The sequence below is a fragment of the Manis pentadactyla genome, chromosome 9 (genome assembly GCF_030020395.1).
Source record: "Manis pentadactyla isolate mManPen7 chromosome 9, mManPen7.hap1, whole genome shotgun sequence".
NCBI classification, from domain to species: domain Eukaryota; kingdom Metazoa; phylum Chordata; class Mammalia; order Pholidota; family Manidae; genus Manis; species Manis pentadactyla.
In genome coordinates, this window is record NC_080027.1 from 45,199,888 (window position 1) to 45,214,220 (window position 14,333).

Here is a 14,333-nt window from a genome sequence, read left to right on the forward strand (position 1 = left end):
GACTGCATCGTAAGGATCCTTTCCAGGCTCTATGGGTACCAAATCCCACGGAGCACGGATGGGATATTTTAGTGGAAGAGATGGAAGAAGGAAAGAAGGAAATCATTGACTCTTTAATCAGAGTCTAATGATACATTTTAAGAGTACAATTTTGGTCATGGAAAGGGAAGAAGCTGAGTGGGACATTAAATGTCTTTGGAATTCCCAAATCACTGGAACGGCCCCTCACACCCTATGAGCTTTCACATCTTCATCCCTGTGGAGGATTAGTCTCATCATTAACTCAAATTTCCATGGACAAAAGATAATGATAAGTTGAGTAAATTATCAAAAGAAATGAATAAATCAGAAAGAGATAAATTTGCTGCCAGATTCCAGTGTGTCTTTTTTTCAAATGGTGATTTGAATATCTAATTGAAAGACAGTTGATAGTTCCTTCAGGAAAATATATGCTGTATTTTTCTCATCATTACCAAAATTTCTTTATTTTCTCAATATCATTTTGCTGATGGAAAATTTAGCAAATACCCTATGAGGTCAATAGTATAATGAGATTTCAGCCTCTGGATTGTAGTTTGATAGTAAGTTAGTCATCTGATTTTTCTCTCCTCTAGAAAACAACTGAATGTCCAAAGAAAATTATCCAAATAGTAATTATATAACTGAAGAAACCTTGGAATATGGAAAGAAGAATAGAGTAAGCAAAAAAGAAATGGATAAAAACAATAAATTTTTTTCATCTTTAGTTTTATAAAATATGTTTTGGCTATTGAAGAAAAATTTATAACTCTACTGTGGTTCTAAGCTTATGTTGAAGAAATATTAAGGTCAACTATGAATGAAATAAAGGTAAGCTGCATAGGAAATCACAAGGATATAGAAAAATTCAACTATATCACCAATCAACAGAATCTCATGGACAATGATTGAATAATCTACCCACCAATATCAAAACACATATTTTTCAAGTGCCCAGGGAATATATACCAAGAAAGACCTATTCTGAGCCAAAAAACATTTAAAAAGAATTGAATGCATATACTATGTATTTTCCAACTACACAGGATCAAACAATAAAGCAATAACAAAAGATAACAAGAAAATCTGCAAACACCTGAAAACTAAGCAAGACACTTCAAATAATCCATAAGTCAAAGAGAAAGCCTCAAGGGTAATTTAAAAAATACATTGATTGAATAAAAGTAAATTCATTATCAAAATTTCTGGAACACACTAAAGTATTGTTGAAAGAATATGTTAGAGTAGTAACTACATAAGTTAGGAAAAAGGAAAAGTTCTCCAAGCAATAATCTATGCTCCCACCTCAAGAATCTATAAAAAAGACTAAGAATATTTTCCAAAGCAGGTAGAAGGAATGAAATAATAAAGATGAGAAAAGAAATCATGAAATTGAAAACAGAAAAATAAAGAGAAAACCAACAAAGCATCCAGCTTGGTACTTGAAAAGAAAATTGACAAATCTCTAGCAATTTTGACAAGGAAAAGAGAAGAAACAGTTAATACCAAGAGTGAAATGGGATATCATGTTGGACTGTGGAGACATTAAAGAATAAGGAAAAACTATGAACAACTCTAAACAAATAAATTAAACAACTAAGATAAAATGAACCAATTCCTCAGAAAATAAGTGACTACAACTTACTTAATATTAAAGATGTAATTTGAATAACTTTGGAACTATTAGGGAAAATGAATTTCTACTAAAAAAAAGTAATCTGCAGGGCCTGGCAGTTTCATTAGAGAACTCTATCAAATATTTAAAGAAGAATTGACACCAATTCTGTGCAATATCTGACAAGAAATAAGACAAGGGAATATTTCACAATCATTTTTATAAACCTAGTGTTACTCCAATACACAAACTAGAGAAAGACAGAACAACAAATTCTACAAAACAATATCATTTATGAATATAGACATAAAAATGCTTTAAAAATGACAAATAAAATTATACAATAAATGTTAAAAATTACACACCATGGTCAAGTGAGGTTAATTCTTAAGGTGCAAGGCTGCTTCAGTACTCAATGATCAACCAGTGTAAATACCAGACTGACAGGTTAAAGAAAAAGAATTATGTTACCCTACCAATTTATGACAAAAAGCAACACCCATTCTTATTTTATTATTATGGTTAAAAACACATAATAACCACTTTAACCATTTTTAAGTGTACAGTCCATTAGTGTTAAATATATACACATTGTTGTGTAACATATCTCTAGAACTTTTTCATCTTGCAATACTAGCACTCTATATCCATTGAACAACTGCCCTTTCCATTCTCTTCCCCATCACTGGTAACCACTATTGTATTTTCTAAGAGTTTGACCACTTTTTAAAATTGTTTTAATTGTGGTAGAAATACACAATGTAAACTTTACCATATTAATGATTTTTAAGCGTACAGTTCAGCAGAGCTTAATGTATTCACATTGTTGTGCAGTAGATCTCTAGAACATTTTCATTTTACAAAGTTGAAACTATACCTACTGATCAACAGTTCGTCACTTCCCTTTCCTCTTATCACCTTGAATCATTACACTTTTTACTCCTGTGAGTTCAACTACTTTAGATACTTCATATAAGCAGAACCATGCAGTGTGACTGACTGTTACTGGTTAATTTCACAGCACAATTTCCTCAAGATTCATCTATGTTGTAGTATATGACATGATTTCTTTCTTTTCTGAGGCTGAATAACATTCTATTGTATGTATATGCCTTGTATTTTTTATCCATTCAACTGTCTATGGAGATTTATGCTGCTTCTACTTACTGGCTATTATGAATAATGCTGCAGTGAACATGGGTGTGCAAATATCTCTTCCAGAATATGTTTTCCTTTCTTTTGGATACATATACCAAGAAGTGTGATTGCTGAGTTATACGGTAATTCTGTTGTTAATTTTTTGAGGAAATTATAGTCTTTTGTGTAGAAGTTGTACCATTTTACATTCTTACTAAGAAAGCATAAATGTTCCAGTTTTCCACATCTTCACCAACATTGGTTCTTTTTTCTTTCTTTCCTTTTTTTTTTTTTTTTTGATAGTGGCCATCATAACATGTGTGAGGTGATATTCATTGTGGTTTTGATTTGCATTTTCCTGATGACTAGTAAGCTTGACCATCTTTTCATGTGCTTGTTGGCTATTTACATAACTTCTTAGGGGAAATGTCTATCCAAGTCCTTTACCTATTTGTAATTAGATTATTTTTTTTCTGTTGAGTCGAAAGACTTCTTTATATATTCTGGATATTGTTCCTTATCAGATATATGATTTGCTGTCACATTTCACAGATTTCCTTTTCCCTCTGCTGTTTGTTTCCTTGCTGCACAGAAGTTCTTAAGTTTAATGTAGTTTCATTTGTCTGTTTTTTTTTTTTTTTTGCTTTTTTGCCTGTGTTACTGGTGTTATATCCAAGAAATCATTTACAAATGAAATTAATGAGGATTTTCCTTATGTTTTTTTCTAGGATTTAAAAATTTTCAGGTCTTATGTTTAGATCTTTAATCCACTTTGAGTAAGTTTTTGTATAAAGTATAATGTAAGAGTCCAACTTCATTCTCTTTCATAATGTGTCCAGTTTTCCCATCACCATTTGTTAAAGAGAATATTTAACAAATCGTGTTGCATAGTGTCGACATATGTCAAACATCATTTGACAATATACATGAAGGTTTATTTATGGAGTCTCTATTCAGTTACATTGTTCTGTATGTCTCTTTATGTCAGTACCATACTGTATGGATACTGTTGTAACCTGACTCCATAATAGCAAATGAACTTTCTTCAGGTTTATTGTTTCTTTCTTCTGCTTGATCAAATCTGTTGTTTATTCTTTCTAGTGAGTTTTTTATTCTTCAGCCAGAATTTTTATTTTTTTCTAAACAGTTTCTATCTGTTGATATTTTCATGTTGTTCATGAACCTTTTTCCTGATTTTGTTTGATTATCTGTATTGTCTTGTAGTGCTTTGAACTTCTTTAAGATGACTATTTTGAATACTTTGTCAGGTAATTCACAGATCTCCATTTCTTTAGGGTCAGTGTTTGAATATTTATTTTAGTTTTTCTTATGCTGCAGTTATTATTATTCTTGTGATGTGTGCACTTGAAAAAACAACTACCTCTCTCAGTCTTTATGAACTGTCTTTGAATAGGGAAAGACCTTCACATATCAGCCTGGCTAAAAATGCTGGGGATCTCTCAAACCTTTTATGGGGATGCATCTTCTTGGGCTTCAGCGGTACTCTCCTAATTAGAGAGGTTCACTGGTTTCTTTTTCAAGAGATTTTAATATCTTGCCTTCCAATGTTAGTCTACTTATGAGAAGTACTCAGGCACTACAATAAACCGCTAAGCATTCTTTTATTTTCAGCAGCCTCCAAACACCCAAAGTGCACTAGGTCTGTCATTGTTCCAAGTCAGGAAAGAAAAAACAGTCCCTGGGCAGCCCCCTAGAAAACCAGAACAGTGGACGTAAATATGCTGGTTCTGTCAGGTCTCTGAGTCAGGGGAGGCAGAAACCAGTCTCTCTGACAGACCCTTGAGAAACTGGAACATTGGATGCACATTTCATTGTTGTCTTTCGCTACCAAAGAAAAAAGCTGCCAGTTGGACTTTTCTTCCCAGTTGCAGTAAGGTGTGCGAGCTTGGGGAGGGGGCTGATGTAAGTGAAATAAGACAACTTTCCTTACCTCATTTCAGTGCAGCTATTCTTGGCTTTGGGCTTGCCTGGTATACTCAAACTCCTTAAATGGTTTCTGTAGTTATTCTAAAGGTTTTTTTTTGGTGGGGGTGTCATATATTATATATATTCTGCATTATAGACTATTTTCAGATATATGATTTGTGAATGTTTTCAGCTATTTTCTGAATTATCTTTTCTCTTTCTTGAAAGTGCCCAGGAGTCTATAATAGTTGTCTTTTTAAAAAATATTTTGATGAAGTCTAATTTATTTCTCTGTTCCTTTGGTGTTCAAGCAATTGGCTTAATATCTCAGAAACCACTGCCAAATCTAGGGTCATGAACATTTACCCCCATGTTTTTCTGTGTTTTATAGTTTTAGCTCTTATATATATATATTTAGGTGTATATTTATATTAATTATAATATATATTATTATATACATATATAACTCATATATATATCAGTATATTATATAGTAGCATAATTATTATATAATATACTAATAATACTATGTATAATACATAGCATATTATTTTATATTTAGGGTTTTGATCCATTATTAACTTTTATATGTGGTATAAGGTAAGAGTCCAAATTCATTCTTATTTTGTAAAAGAAATGGGATGTGTGGTGAAGCATGATGGATTAGGACAGCAAGGTAAAAACCTCCTCCCACATACACACTGAGGAAACAACAGCAAAGGCACCTAATCCTGTAAATGACGTGAAGCCTGCAGAACAGATCACCACAGCTGGTGACAAACAGGAGCAGACTGAGGAGGGCGAAGGGGAACAGCCAAGATCTGTCAGGAGCCAAGCCCTTCAGCCATTCCAGCCCACAAGTGGGGAGGGAGAAAAGTGGGGAGAGGATGAGCACTCAGGAATCCAGTACACTTGGTCCTGAAAATCTGCATGTGGAATATGAGTCCACATTGCACTGGGCTTCGGTGGTTAATGGGGCTGAACGCCAGGTAGAATTGGAGCACTTTGAGGGGGCTGAGAGCCCTGTTGCTTGTGGAGGACAGTCATGTTCTGTTGGTCCTGCTGAGACCAAACACAAAATTGGCAGTTTGAAAGATTTATCAGCAGCAGGAATTCAGCCAGATGGGTAGAGGTCAGAGGGAGCTCTCTCTGGAGGAGAAAGGAAAGGCAGTCAGCCCTTTCCCAGCCCTCCCTCAGCCCAGCTTGTCAGGGGCTTGCAGGAGCTAACTCTGAACACTCCGCCTGCCCCACTGGCTCACTCCCAGTAATCCATGGTGTGTCTGCCCTGCCAAGCCCAGTCAGTACAGCAGCCATCTGCCATTACTAACCGGCAGGCATAAGACAGCCCCACCCACAATGAATCCCAGCAAAAGTGCCTCACATCACACAGAGTGCGCATACAAAGATAAACTATGGGGATAAGCAATTGCCTGCAGACAGGCAGAAAGACAGGCCCTGCCCACAGTCCATCAACTACAACTGTGGCTCAGCTGCAAAAGAGAGCTAGGCACTGGTGACCCAAGAGCATTGAGCTTCTGGGCACCACAGGATGTCCAATTCGTAAGCCATTACTTTCAAGACCAGGAGGCATAGCTGATCTAATGCAAAGTAAGAAACACAGAAACTCAGAGAAAATGAGGAGGCAGAGGAATATGTTCAAAACAAAAGAATGAGATAACACACCAGAAAAAGGGCTGAATGAAACAGAGATCAACAATCTTAATGATGAAAAATCCAAAGTAACAGTCATAAAGATATTCACTAAACTTGGGAAAAGAATTGATGACCTCAGTGAGAAATTCAACAAAGAGATAGACCATATGACAAAGAGCCACTCAGAATGGAAAAATACATTAACTGAAATAACTACAATAGAAGGAATGAATACCAGATGGCTGGAAGCAGAGGATGAATGGGAAATAGCTCATGAATTCCAAGTTCAGTTTCACCACATATTAAATGTGAAGTTAGACAAGTTTCTTAACATTTATATGTATCAGCTTCCTCATTTATAAATAGAAAATAATGGTACCTAACTCCATAGAGGTTATTATAAAGATTAATTTTTAATATATAACAGAATAATTTATGGTATATAAGAAGTATTATATAACTGTTTTCAATTTTTTTAATGAAATAAGTAGTCCTGAATGCAACTTGCATAAAGGAAAATTCTCAATTGTGGGAAATAACTTGGAAGGCATGTTGTGTACACTCTGTGATATTAAAATATGCATATGTATCAATATGGAATATTATAAAATCATGTATTTTTCTGATGTGTGTATGTCTGTGTGAGGTAGGTCAGGGAGAGTAGAACTGAGCTGGTTCATTGAAATCTTCTTGAAGACTATGCCTAAGAGAATCAAGCTACTCTGCAACCTCTCAGAGAGCTGAGAGTACAGTTTTTCCTCCCTTGATGTAATAGAGCTCAGACTACCTAAGCTAAATACAACACAATGCAAGAACTCCAAGTCTCTATTTTTCTGGTGGTTTATCAGTCAGTATTATTTGATATCTAGAGCTCAGCAACCCAGTTATTTTCAGAGGGTCCTCTCTTACAACTGGACAAGTCCTAGAGACACAAATTGAGAGAAAAATCCCCCTGCAATTTCTGTATATGCAAAACTTAAAAAAAATAGGGGGGAAAGATTTTATATTCTGCTTTTCCTTAAAAACTTCCAAAAGGCTTTCTTTAAAAAGAAAGCTATCTTGAAACTTAGACACTTAAGAACCTTTATACCTGTAAATAATAAAAGCTAGCTCCATCAAACCCAAATCAGGATGTTAGCTAAATGACGTGATTTCAGTACTGACACCCACCCTCTGGGTTTGATTGACTTCACGTTGATTTGGGATTTACAGCTCTAGGTAATTGGTTTTCTTTTCACAAAGCAGGTCCCTGAGTTTTTCTCCACTGGCCACAAAATGCTGGAGTCTGCCTGCAATAGCTATAAACCAGCTCTAGGTATACTGAAGTTCATCACCTAATACAAGTTGAGTATAGCACCCCCACAGTAAACATATAGTTGGGGCCTGAGCCAGTCTTTTAATATTTTGCAGAGATTTGGGGATGCCTTATAGAAGACAAGGACTCATTTGTGACAGAAGCATCTCCATCTTGACTCCCAATGACTCCAGAGAAATCATGAAATATACTGTGTGTCAAAATAATCTAACATTGGGAAATCTTACAAAATATTTTGATATTACAAAAGAATATAATTTCCATAACCACTATGCCCTAATATGTAAAAAAAAAACCTAGTAAAGTAAATTAACACCAATGTTCTGTAGAATCATATTCATTGTTTTGTCAATTTTCTTTTATTAGATACTTTGTGTCTTTATAATTCTTCACAAAATTTTCCAAGCCCAAGATTTAGCTGGCTGTATTGGATGTGATTGTTCTCCTGCCCCTTTGACTTTCTGTACATATTCATACATTTTTCTTAGCTTTCTGAGTCCTAGTAAGCAGTTTTATGGTATCAGGCCTTGATGGCCACTGTCAGAGTAAGGAAACAGCCATTGAGGACCTCACTTAAATTGATCACATAAATATTAATTCTTCTCCTATACTGCAAGGATTCTAATAGAACTTAATTCTTAACCCAACCACAGGAGCTAGAAATAAAAATTGTCTTATTTTATAGATTAGAATAGAGAATCCTAGAGGCATATATAATTTTTTAAGTTCATAGGACCACATAGAGCTATATTTGAATATTTGAATTTTTGCTGAACTATAAAAATGATACATTCATATGGTGGCTTTCAATAGAAAACCATAATTGAAAGGACACTTAGTTTCTTTCAAACATCTGGCAAGATATGTTTATATTTAGCACAAATAAGTGGATAAATAAATATAGTCTACTGCAAAAACATATAACACAGCTTTCTTCCAAATAACTTTCATGTTTTATAGGTTTGTCTTAAGTTTCCTAATTTCTTACTTTAAATGGTTTTATTTTCTGCAACGTGAGCCACATATTGTTCCTTCCTAATCTGTTAGCCTTTGGATCCTCAGAACACTGTTGAATAGAAATTGAGAGAATGGGCACCCCTGTCTTCTTCACTAAATCAACAATCTTTAAATTTGTTACATAAAAATTTACCATATTACAAAAGTTCCTTTTTTTGGCCTGGTTTAAATTAATTTTTTAAAAATCATAAATAGATAAAATCAAATATTTCTCTGACCTATCTGACCTATATTGATTTTCCTTTAGTTTAAAAAATGTTTTAATAAATGTTATTTTTTAGAGCAATTAGGTTCAACACAAAATTAAGCATAAGGTGCTTCCTTAAAAAATAAAAATACAGAATTATCATATGATCCAGCAATTCCATGTCTGGGTGTATAATCCCCAAAAGTGAAAACAGGATCTCAAAGGCATACTTGTACATCCACATTTATAGCAGCATTACTCACACTAATAAAACCTGAAAGTAACCCAAGTGGCCATCAACCAATGAGTGGATAAGCAAAATGTGGGGTAGATGTATATAAGCATATGGGTAGTGGAATATTATTCAGCCTTAAAAAGGGAGGAAATTCTGCCATATGCAGCAGCATGGATGGACCTTGAGTATCTTATGCTAAGTGAAGTAGGCCAGCCACAAAAAGACAAATCTTATATTATATGAGAAACCTAGTAGTCAAAATCATAAAGAGATACAGTGCAATGATGGTTACCTGGGGGTGGGGGGAGGAGAGAATGGAGAGTTATTGCTTAATAGTTACAGAGTTTCAGTTTTATAAGATTAAAAGAGTTATGGGGATGGATAGTAGTGATAGTTGCACAACACTGTGAATGTATTTAATGTCACTGAGCTACACACTCAAAAATGGTTAAGATAATACATTTTATGCTATACTGGTTTTGCCTCAAGAAAAAAAAATGTGCAGAAGATACAGAGATATCTTGTATATTCCTGCCCCCATACATGTATATTTTTACTTAACATTTTAACACAGTGAATTACAATCAATATATTTTTAATGCTAAATTATACTTGGTCATTCATGATAAATCTATTTTTATAGGCTGCATAATTAGATTTCCTAATAGTTGAAATTTATAATCAAAATAGTCTTAAACATTTCTTCTTGAAATGCATTTTCCACTTTAAAATAATTTAGCAGTTGGAAAGTTTTCCTTTTTATAAATCTTTGAATAATACATGTAAGGTAGTAATTGTATCTTTTAAGAAGTAAACTGTATTTTAAGATGTAATTTAAGACTTATATCTTAAATTCTCTGGCAAATTTTTCAGTTTTTAATACATTTCCAACTTCTGTTTCAGTTTATTTACCTGTTTAGTTAGTTATGAAAAGTTACATACTCTTCAAAACATTGTTAGTTTCCTAAATGTTCAATTTTGAGTCCTAAGTAATTTACCATATTCTTTAATATTTCAAAATAATGTTTCCAAATGCCGTGTCTCAATTTTTTATTTTTGTTTCCCACTGAATACTTTCTTAGGTTGTGCGTATTTTATGAGTTTCTTTAAAAGATGTCTTTTATTTTGGGGGGATTTCTTATTACCTTTTGCCAATTCCATTACTTCATTTCCTTATGTTTTATTCTGTTTTCTTTGTTTACTCTGAAGTCAGTTATTATAATGCTTTATATTAATTGATTAGTCTACTACTTCATTAACACTTTTTTGTTTGTAATACATGCCTCCAAAGTTATAGATATATTAAATATTTTAACCATATTCTAAAGTTTTAATTTTCTTATTGTTTCTTTGTTCTTTCTGTGATTTCAATTATTTCATATTTTATTTATTGCTTCCTACAATTGCTATCTATGCATTTCTCTTGTCTTTTTGTCTCTTTGGCCTCTGTGACATTAATTCTTTGTTATTTCTCACTTATGACCTGGAACATAGCTGATACACATACCTGTGTGTGTAAAATGGTCTACTTTTTGCATGTAGGTTTATATTTAATCCTTTGGGTACAAATTGTTAATAGTGCTGTCAAATCTATATCATTACCAATTTTTGTTTCATATTCATTTAAAGAAAAATATCTTGAAATTTCTTACCATAACCTTGAATTTGTCATTTTCTAGTTGAATTTCTCTCAGGTTAAGTTTACAAGTTTGGATTTAGGCAAGTCACAAACATATCTTCCTGGTAATTTTTCCTTATATCACTGTATAATTTGTTTTTAACTTCAGTAATCCTTTAAAAATATCTAATATTGATATTGTCAAATTGTTTTATGTAAGAATATCTGACTCATTATATACATTTGTTTTCCAGCTTTGTATTTTGTGTCTTAGAAATAGTACAGAGTTTTAAAAATTGTGATCTGAGAACTCTTTTTCAATTGGCAAGTATACACTATAATAATTATTGCAGTTACAGATATATGCACTCTTTGTTTTCTGTTTTCCAATACCATGATTATATTTTATACTTTATTTTGGCTTTGGTAAAATATCCATTATTCTCTTCTAACCCTTTATTGTTTTGACATGACTCTCTCTCCAGCCCCATTCCTTTACATTTGTTACATGCTTATCTATCAGTAGTTCTCACCTCCTCATAAATAATACAAGAACCATGGACACATAAACTGTTTAATCCTCGCAATTGGAAAAATACTTGATGAATATTAACATTGAATATTTTTCCTCTTAGAGGAAGGTGTTCCAGGATCTCAGACATTCCAATGGATCTAAGGTCCAGGTCTTCCAGTTCCTCCTGGTGGGGTTCCCAGGCATAAATGGTGAATCCCAGCTCTTGGTGCCAACATCCTAATCCTGCTCACCATCAAACAAGAGGCAGCACCGCACCAGCTTATGTACTATTTCCTGGGGGTCCTGGCTGTGGTAGACATGGGCCTGGCCACCACCATTATGCCCAAGATTCTGGCCATTTTATGGTTCAATGCTAAGGCTATCTCTCTCCCAGAGTGCTTTGCTCAGATGTATGTCATACATTGTATGGGCATGGAGTCAGGTATCTTCGTCTGCATGGTTATAGATAGATATGTAGTCATTTGTCAACCTCATCAGTAATTACTGAATCTTTTGTGGTCAAAGCAACTGTGTTCATGGCACTCAGAAATACCCTAACTACTGTCCCAGTGCCCGTGTTGGCTGCTCAGAGACACTACTGCTCACAGAACCAAATTGAGCACTGTCTGTGCACTACTCTTGGAGTCACCAGCCTATCCTGTGATGACAGGAAAACCAACAGCATCTACCAGCTAATTCTGGGCTGGACCCTCATGGGAAGTGACCTTGGCATGATTATTATATCATATTCCTTGATACTTTACTCTGTGCTGAAGCTGAGCTCAGCAGAAGCTGCATCCAGTTCCTAAATACCTGAACTCCGTACCTCATCCTAATCCTATTCTTCTACATAATCATCGTCATTTCCAACACCCATAGTGCAACAATGATAGTTCCCCTCTTCCCAGTTATACTCAAAATACTGCACAATGTCATTCCTCCTGCCCTGAACCCCATGGTGTGTGCTCTCAAGAACAAGGAACTCAGGCAGGGCTTACATAAGGTTCTTAAACTGGACATCAAAAGCAAATAATGTGCAGAAAGGGCTCACTTGTGTAACTGCCCACCTATTTATCCAGTATATTCTCCAATCATTGTAAATAGCAGAAGAACTAAAGAACATGAACACTGTGGCAACTTTTTAGTTAGTAAAAGAAATCTGTGGCAAAAAAATGAAACTTCAAAAAGAAGCAATGAAAATGGTATTTGAAATCTTAACTATTAAGTAAACTTTTCATCATAACACAATGAGACTGATTGTTTCAAGGAACCCAAGGGAAGACAAGTAGAATATGCATTTCATTCTCTTACCTAGTTGCCCTGGCTAGAACATTTATTTACCAAGCTTTTCTTCTTCATCGTAGAGTCTAATCCAAGTATATTGATGTAGTTATGATAACATAGGACTTACTCCTGCCATTTGTTTATTTGCTTTCTAATGTATTTCATATCTTTTAAATGGACTTGAATAGATATTTCTATAAAGAAGGGATGCATGGCCAACAGGTACATAAAGACATGCTCAACCTCATTAGTCATTCAACAAATTCAAATCAAAGCTGTAAGATACCACCATATTCCCCAAACTGCCTATATATATATTTAAAGTAACTAGTTTTGGAGATTTTGTGGAAACATTAGAATCCTCATGCATTGCTGGTAGGAATGTAAAATCATACATAGATGTGGAAACAGAATGACAGTTACTCAGAGCATTGAACAAAATTTCCAAGTGACTTGGCAATTCAGCTCCTAAGTATATACCCAAAACTCTTAGAAGCAGATGTTACAACAAAAACTTGTACACAAGTGTTCATAGTAGAATTTTTTGACAAAAAAATGGAAAAAAACCAAATTTTCATTAGCTGTTGAATGCATAAACAGACTGAGGCATATTAATATAAGGGATTATTATTCATCCATAGGAAGGATGAAGTGCTGATATACACTATTATACAGATGAACTTTGAAAATACATGCTACACAAAAAAAGCCAGACACAAAAGCTACATGTTTCATGATTCTATTTATATGGAATGTCCAAAATAAGTAAATCTACTGAATCAGAAAGCAAATTAGTTGCTGCCAGGGGCAGGAGGAACACATCAATATGGAGTGACTACCAATTGTGGAGTTTCCTATTGAGGTAATGGAAATAAATATTCAGGGATTATATAATACTCATGGTTGGAAAGCATTGTGAATGTACAAAAAGCCACTGAACTGTACATTTTTAAAATGGCTTAAGTGGTTAATTATATGGTATGCTAATTTCACCTATGAAAAAAGATAAAGTGGAAAAAACAGTGCTAAAGTGTTCTCCACTATGTATTTATTATACCATTTCCTGTAAAACAAGAGAATCCATGTCTAAAAACAAAAAATGGTTAAAGAAATTGTGTAAATACATAGATAATTTTTATTTAATGATAATATTACTGAATAATCTTATTTTAAATGTGATTATTATATAATGTCAAATGAAAATGGCAGAATTTATGTTTTAATATAGTATTATCTGAACTTTTAAAAAAAACACATGTAGCAAGTGACTATTAAGAAATGTATCACATTACCTCTATATTGTAGAATATGAGTTCTATTTATCTACTTCTAAACTCCTTTTTATTTTTCAAGTCAATAAAAACATAAAGGCACTGATTTTTATTATTAATGAAAATCTTATAAAAGTAGAAAGTTATTGTTTTATATTTTTGCTACCATCACCATGATTATTATCTCAAAATTTGGGTACAAAATATTCCTGATGTAATATGTATACATAATAAGCATACATGTATGATGTACATAATATGTATGATGTACATAATACATAAAAAATACATAATGAGTTTTTTATGGATTTCTATAATGCCATAATATTCATCAACATCACTTGAAAGAAAAAATACAAATAGATGAACACACGAATGTTTATGAGAGTGATTGAAACTTTCTGAAACATTGTAAGTGTTTTTACCTCGTGTCTTCAAGGGCCTTTACAGGGAAAGAAACAAAAATCTTCAATAAATAATAAAATTTCTGATTTTCATTAAAATTGCCTGTGTCATTCTCATTCTCCTATATGCATTACTTCA

General features: G+C 33.6%; 1 pseudogene; it reads left to right on the forward strand.

The window, feature by feature from the left end:
• Window positions 1-5,583: 5,583 nt before the first annotated feature.
• Window positions 5,584-12,268, forward strand: LOC118933042 (putative olfactory receptor 56B2; annotated as a pseudogene).
• The last annotated feature ends 2,065 nt before the right edge of the window (window positions 12,269-14,333 follow it).